Source organism: Hordeum vulgare, chromosome 6H (genome assembly GCF_904849725.1).
Source record: "Hordeum vulgare subsp. vulgare chromosome 6H, MorexV3_pseudomolecules_assembly, whole genome shotgun sequence".
Lineage (NCBI taxonomy): Eukaryota > Viridiplantae > Streptophyta > Magnoliopsida > Poales > Poaceae > Hordeum > Hordeum vulgare.
In genome coordinates this window covers 180264884-180272982 of record NC_058523.1, presented here as the reverse complement: position 1 = coordinate 180272982, position 8099 = coordinate 180264884, and the positions used below count along the sequence as shown (strand labels likewise).

The following is an 8099-nucleotide window of genomic DNA, read 5'->3' as shown; positions in this document are numbered from 1 at the left end:
AGAGTGGTCGGAGGTTTGATAACCCAAGGCAAATCCACTTCACATTATCTTGTTCCTGGTCAAGCTCCCGTACCCGCTCCTTAGTCCCATCCTCCTCATCGAATTAAAGTAACGTAAGGTTTCATAAGAAACAATTCAATAAGCGTATCAAAGAGAATGAGGTCTAGCACTCCGAAATACCATCGAGAAAGAGCAATAGAACAAGGTTAGAATAAGATCTCCAAAATGGGTGGGACAACCAAAGGTAATTCAATGGATAATCGGTCTACTTAGTGCGTAGGCAGGCCCAACGGTATCCAATCAATGTAGTCGGCAGAACAAAGGAAACATGAATGAGAGATAAGAAAAAAATATAAGTACCGAGAGGAAAATAAAGCTCGAATCCATAACATTCTCCACGCACCCACCATTCATTAGCAGCGACCTTACCACACATCATTACCACCAACCATTTCACTTGAATCTGTAGCTTTGCTACCTTCGCAACTAGAGGCAATGAAGATATTCTTCCTTTATTTGTCTTTCTTGGCATCAATAACAAAAAGAACCATAGGTGCACCAACCAAGGCAGAGATTGGAGATACTACAATTGGAGTGCAGTGACCATACCCGAGATAGATCTGAACCGACGGTTGCGGAGAATAGAATAGGTACAACGGAAAACCATGGGAATAACGAGAGGGTACGTAGGGAACATGGCTGACCAAGCTCCTTTTTCTAAAGATTGCAAAAATTGGCCGGTGTTCTTCCCAACTGCTCCAATAAACGTGCCTACACCCCATTCCGTCTAGAAAATGATATGATTGACCGATAGTACTTATGAAACCCGGCACTGAACTAAGGGTTTGATTTGCGACCTCCTGAACTGTTCGCATTGCTCTCCTCAGTTCAAGGCTATGATGAAAGTTCAGATTGCCTTCCTAATGTACGGAATACGGAATTTAGTCGATGCTAAACCTCTGTTCTAGCTGAGACTAATGGCACAGATTTCTAGTGCTATAACAGAAACTGCCCTTAACGCGCAAATGAAAGACCTCACAACACTCTTTACCTGCAACTGCTCCCGCTTATGGTAGTAGATAAACAGGTGGTGGACATGTATCTGTAGCCTCTGCTGCTGGTAGATTGACTGTTTTATATGGACTGAAAAAAACAGAGGGTAGTGCTTGAGAATGCTACTCTATTCCTGGAATTAGCCATCCCCTTCTTTGACTATTCGACCTGCTCCTCGAAGCAAGGAAGGGAATGAAGATGGCATTGAATGCCCTTTCCGCAAGAAGGATAGGAGTTGGCTTACCGCATCTACCTTCTCATCGCGGGATAAGGGCTGGGGCGTTAACTCAAGTACTAAAGCTGCTGGAGCGGCTGCCTTCGTTGATTCCCCACGAAGGAATCGGAATATCGCTACTTCCCCTTACTGCCCTAAGCGGGGGAGATGGATTAAAAACCTTGTGTGAAGGAAAGGCTGTCAAAGTCGTTGACCATTAATCCGGTTGAAGGACAAATGGATAGTGAATCAACGGAATCGAGTTGTTCTAAGGACTCGGATTCGGCAGTCGAGACATCTATATCTATGGAATTTCAAAAGAGAGAGAAGGATCCGAATCTGACCCGAGGACGAGCTCAAACCTTAGGGTTTGAAAATAAGAAGTAAATCTCTCGTTTACTTCAATCAAAAAAGGTAGGTCATAACACATATTGAATTAGACCTTACTCAATCACTCATCGCTGGAAAAAGTAGAGCGATTTCCTCGCAAAAAAAGCACGAGCGAGATATTCTTCCTTAACAGGGATCTCAATTGCGGGAAGAAGTACAAAGGGCAAAGGCAGAAGTGGAAGGGTCAAACTCCTCTATCGGGGAAAGACAAGAAGGATAAAAGTGTAAAATCACTTGTTTAAAACATCTAAAAAATAGAAATGGCTATTAGAAGTTGTATTTTTGGTGGTCAAAGGGAAGGAATCAGAAAAGAGGGAAGCGCTCTCAAGGTAGAATCAGTTCCAGGCAAGTATGTCCATTGAAAGGAAAGAGTCCCTAAACAAAACAGACAGGTTTTCAGCAAATAAGACGGGTCCTGGTCTTCGGCAACAAAAGAAGCCGAAGCGAGAGCTCGAACAAAGAACCTTTATAGATCCTCATCATCCTCAGGTTCTGGATACACAACGAGAAGGGAATCTTCCTGTTCGAATGGAAGATTTTTGAAAGAGAGGGGAGAAATCAATCACATGCGTGAGCGGATCGAGCTATTATATAATAAGTAATGGCTGAAAAAGCTATTCTTGGTAGATCCACTTGTCAAGGCGCGGAAAGCCGCGTTCCTTCTCAGCTCACGCTTTCCTGATTGATTTGAAAGACCCTACACACCACCATATGCTTGGATTTCTTCCCACTTTCAAAGAATTTGCTATCATTCTTTCGATTCTATCTCCTCGCTTTAGGTCTTATGCTTCTTATTAAAGGGGTTATGCCACTCTGAGTCCATCAGTGTTGAAAGAATGGACAGAGACATGCAAATACAAAGTACTAATTTGACTACCGATAGAGAGCAGAGCTAGAGACAAGATGCCTAGGACCTGGAGGAGATCCATAAGAACCAAGTTGTGGAGAAGATAGCATCAAACTGGAGATAATAAACCTAACTCTCCATGCTTTAATCGAGAATGGATACAGGGTCGTCGAGCGAAACCTTTATTAGGGGGTAGACCTACCTTGTTTTGTTGACTTATTGCTTTCCAGCAAAGCGTGCCGGCCCTATCTCTAAAGCACCAAACTTCCACATTTTAGGAGATGCCCTATCTTCCCTTAAAGAGCCAGCTTATTGAATAGAGCTGTCACTCCTTACCTTACCTAAGACCCCTTCGGGATATCTTTTGAAAACCTTTTCTCTGAAAAGAAAAGATGTTTGCGATCCCTTGCCCGCTCGATTAAAGAAAGTGGGATCTGGCCTTGCATTTTTTAGATAGGGCTCCCTCACGGCATTCTTGCTCTTGCATTTGAAAGTCGAATCAGGATTCCATCTAGAGAAAGGTTCCGATTGGAACTAGTGAATGTGTATGCCGAACGTAGGCAGGTATACCTGACCTTTGATATTAAGCTATGATCTCTCTTCTCTCTCTTGAAGTTCCCACAAAGCGACTCTGAACCTAAGACCGGGTTGTGGGATGTCTTTTGATATTCTAAACTAAGAAAATCGCAATTGGATTTCTTTTTATATCCCTATGATAGGAAATGAAAGAAAAGGCCGAGCTTAAGCCGATCCCATTGCGGAAAGAAAAGAGGCTCTCCCATTCCCACCTGATACGTCAAAAGCAATTGACTAATAGGGGAACCAACCAGTCGAATTCGATTGATTATGTCACTCCGCATTACTATAAAAGGGCAGCATCTTTCTACTAAAATGGGCTTTGGCACTCCTTCCGCTATTACTCGAAATAATAATAATAGTGAAAGGGTAGTCGAATTTGTGACTACGTCAAAGGCTCGTTTCACTTGAATTTAAAGGCTCTAACTCCTACTTATTTATATTAATTAAAGCTTGCCCATGGCTGCTTTCTTCCCGTTTCTTTCTTCTTTCCACTAATCTAATGGTTTCATTCTCCCATCGAGAGGTTACGATACTAGCAAGAGTTCTATTCTTCTCCTCTTGATCCTACCTTGGGTTATGTTTGACAGGGATGGTCAGTGAACTTCTATTGGTTTCAGAGGAGGATAGAGATCCATTGGGGAAGGCTCGAAAGGTTATTCGATATCAAGGTTGACCCTCGACGCGCCGCAGCCACTATTTTTACTCCTTTTATGCAATTATGAACGAAACTTTCTTGATTCCAATGCAACTTATCCTTTTGGAGTTGACGTAACAAACTACGCGAGCCTCCCGATGAAGCCAACAGAAATGCTATCCGAATACTAAAAATAAAAGGCAATTTCATTATGGTGGTATACCAGCCGCCAGTTCTGGAACTTCCAGTTCCAATCGGAGCATATAGATCCGTAAATGGATTTGTATGTATAGCCACTTCAGTCGTGCTCCTCGTTTCTCGAATGAAAAAAAAGTATCTTCTTTCTGGGAACAAGCTAAACCAGAAATTATTACGTTCGTGATTCTTCATCCACCGATGCAGAAAATCTTCCAGTTTTCCATTCTCATATGAGGCAGGAAAGTTTATGGGCAACAGGTCGGCATGAAGTGATTCATCATGTTCAAACATGAACCTTTCGCTCGTTGGGGACGGTTTATAAATCATCGAATTCCCACAAATGGAATGAGAAGTGGGTCCATGTAAATGACCGAGACCTCACAAACAACAACGTTCCTTCCCCATATGGAGTTCGGGACCCAAAGGCAATCGTTGAGTGAAGTGTATCTTATTCGTATTAGTTGACCTAAGCCGCACCATTATTGCAGGGGTGGGGCTCGGCCTCCGAACCGTACGTGGGACGAGTTTCTGCCTCATACAGCTCGGGCCGAAGACCGGGGAAGTTGAGGAGAGATGGGGAGACCGAACTGCTGCCGGTCGGGACGGACAGGAAAGGGGGCGGGGTAAGCTTGTGAAGAAGCAAGCTTATTGCCCCACCCCCCAAAAACAAACCAAACCCAGCAAGAAAATGTATCCGCTTTAGCAACAAAGCGCTCATCCCTTGCTTGCTGCTTCGCGTTCTTTCTATTCCATCCCAGTCCATTCCGGGATAGGCGACTAATATAATATGTGCAGTAGTCGTCGTCTCACCAATCGGCCCGGACACCAGACCGCTTGTGCTCGCCCATTCTGTCTCGCCCTAAATGGAATGGCTCTCTTAGTTACGCTGTGCCCCGACCCGAGTCCCCACGTCCGCTTTTATCCGCCCGCAACCTGGCCAACACAACATTAGGGCCGTCCCCCCCCATTCTATGCTGACCCGGGCCGGGGCTCGCTTTTTAGGAAGCCCGTTCCCACCGCGCTCACTGCCCGGCTGGCCTGCCAGCGGTAGTGGGAATTCTCCCGTTCCCTGGTCAAAAAAGGTTGGTTGGATGCGGGATCTACTCCACGAGGAGCGGTACGGACGTAGATGATATCATCACGAGCTCTCTTTGCGTACCGCTAGGGATGCTTAACGCCACTTCGCCAACTGGCATTACTTCCGCTTTCATGTCTCTCAGTGTGGTTAGCACTAGGTGTTTCCGAGCAGCGAGGCTTACACCCATTCGCATTAATTCATACAAAGTTCCTTACCCTTATGCACGAATTTTGGAATAAGCCATCTTCCTATCAAGGTTAAGGAGTCAACTGAGCATCTCAGCGGCGGGATTGAATACCCGGATCGAATCAGAGTTCACGCCGCCCGCCCTGAACAAATAGAATAGGAGGCGTGGGCCACAAGTCGCACATAAGCCATCGGGTCGCACGACAGAAGAACACCCAACATAAAGATGCACACTCCTCCATGTGAAATAGAAAGATTCATCTTCACTTTTTTGTAGTAGTCGTGACCAACGGCCATCAGCAGTCGGCTCGTTAGTAAGGTGAGAGCTTCAAGCCCGCTTTCTGGTGGCACACCCCCCAAACAAGCACCACTCGACGAGCGGGGGGCGGGGGGGGGGGGGAAGCTACATGCCCAAAACCTTCGACCCTTCTTTCTATATGGGGGTGCGTGGGGCATCTCATCTTGTCATTTTTTTGCTCATTCCCCTTAGGCCAAAGTGTTTGGCCTTTACTTCGGAGCGCCCGCTCACGCTTCGCTGACCTATCGCGTGGTAAAGAGAAGAGAGTACGAAAGAATTGTAAACAGAGCAGACCGCAAAAAAATTCTAAATATGACAAGTCCCCCATGGATTCGATAATAAGGAAATGAAGAACGGGAACAAAACGAAATAAAGCATTTCTAGCGGATGAGGTTCTCTCCATTTTGTCTGGTAATAGAATAGGGCGGCTTGCTTTGACCAACACTCCACTTTTTGCTCTGTCCATGGAGCGTATGAATTTCCTTAAATGTAGATAGACCAAAAAAGGGAATAAAGGGATAGGAATAGGAATTATAGTACCATTGGAAGAAGAGGCACCAGTGGGAACATCTCTACTGACGAACCATTTCAATAGTACAGGTGCTGCCGTGCCACGGGGCACGACCATGGAAGTAATGAAAAACAAGAAGTTCTGTAGTTGGACCATCTGCTCTATCCGTTCGATTTGAGCTTCTCCAGAGAAGATGAGACGATAAAAATGAAAGTGTTCGCAACGCATACCGAAAAAGGGTACCTATGTTGCCGACCATTAATGACTAGTTTGAAGACCAAGAGCAGGGGCACGAGCCAAGAAAGATTTGTTACTTTCCCTATGGTTTTCGAACATTTTCAATGAAACCTTCTCGTAGAAGTATTTTCACAAAGTTTTCGGTAATATTAGTAGATGCTATTCGAACCCTTCCTTTTATTAAGATTAGAATTCTTATTCTTATTATTATCTAATTATTCTTTTTTTTCATGTATATGCGTCAGACACAATCTACTAATTGATCTATATTCTGATACCCTACTATATCATAGTCTCTACTACTAGTATTTTTAATACCTCAGGAGCTCATGAGACTCTTTTAGTGAAATTCATAAGTCTCAATTCCCGAGCGATCGCACCAAAAACTCGAGTTCCTTTTGGATTTCCTTCTTGATCAATGACAACCGTCATCATATCGTATTATCATACCGTTGTCACGTTTGAGTTCTTTACATGTACGTACAATTACAGCTCGTCTTACTTCTGCCTGATCTTTCTAGAGGCATTTTGGGCACTGCTTCTTTGATTACAGCAACAATAACGTCACCAATATGAGCATATCAGTGATTACCAGCTCCTAAGATTCGAATACATATCAATTCGATAGCCCCACTCCGTTGTTATCCGCTACAAAAGGGTCTGAGTGAGATGGATCCTGGAAGTCTGGTTTTTGATTGGATAGTGATCTCGGGCACGAGTGGTTGATCTTCGCGGGCCGTGAATGGCCATGGAAAGGAGTATTGATGTCAATATGTTCGATCGAGAAGATTGGACGATGAAAGACGGATCCTTTGTGGTTTGAGTAATAGGCTGTGGTCTCGATATTGGGCTATGGGTTGATTGCTTTATGTATGAGCCTCTTGTGATTGGGCTCTCGTGGACGGATTACCCGATGTGTACTCATCTTCCAAAAAAGTGGAGAGGACAGGGCTACTACTGGTCCACGCATAAGAGCTCCTCTATGTCTTTCCGAAAATTACTTTGACTCGCAAAGGTGATCCCAACCCACAATACAATCAGTAGTTTACTTAACTGATATAAAGAGTTTCCCCTGCGTGCCCCTACTATCAATTGATAATACATAAATGATCCGGGGCTAGTGTTGGGTAGACGGGCCCACTAGAATTCAAGTGCTTCTTATCGATTCAATACGCCCTTAACGGATCCCCGTGCTTTATCTCCATTGGGTGGAGCAAGACCCTTGTCCTATCTTTTCTTTACACAGCAACAGAAATGATGGTTTCCCCTCGCTGCACTTACCAATGATATCTCAGAAGAGAGAAAGACTTCTATAACTTGCCAATGATATCTAGTGGGCACTACGAACTCCAGGCATACTGTACTTGACCACCCTACTTTGCTTTGTCCCTATTAGGCGAAATCAATACTTACTTTCAATTGGTAGAGAGGAAGAAGAGAACTGACACTAGTAATAGGTTGATGACTCCTCTTAACAGAACTGACACTAGTAATAGGTTGATGACTTCTTTGACTTAATAGCTGGCCGACTTCTCTTCATGGATCACCGTTCTATATAGTTAGGCGCAACATCGCGTTTAACCACCTATCCCTATTCCCTCAATCGATACCGTCCAACTATCCTTTTATTGGGACAGCAGCATAATTCTCGTTAGGGACAATAGTTCCTATACTTAACTAACCTCTGTGCGCAATCACTGTTTGACACTTCATTCTTTCAGCTTTACGTTCTTGACGACTCTGTTTGACGGAGCCTGACCTTGAACTAGCTTTTTGCAACACAAACCACTATCTTTACTTTCCTTTAGCAATAGTATCTAACTATCAATTCATAAGAGTCAAACGGGTGGGTCCATCCCATCTATCAACAGGTC

General features: G+C 44.3%; 1 pseudogene; it reads right to left on the bottom strand.

Moving 5' to 3' along the window:
- Nucleotides 1–5221: 5221 nt before the first annotated feature.
- On the bottom strand, nucleotides 5222–6144 carry LOC123404102 (annotated as a pseudogene).
- Between the last annotated feature and the right edge of the window lie 1955 nt (nucleotides 6145–8099).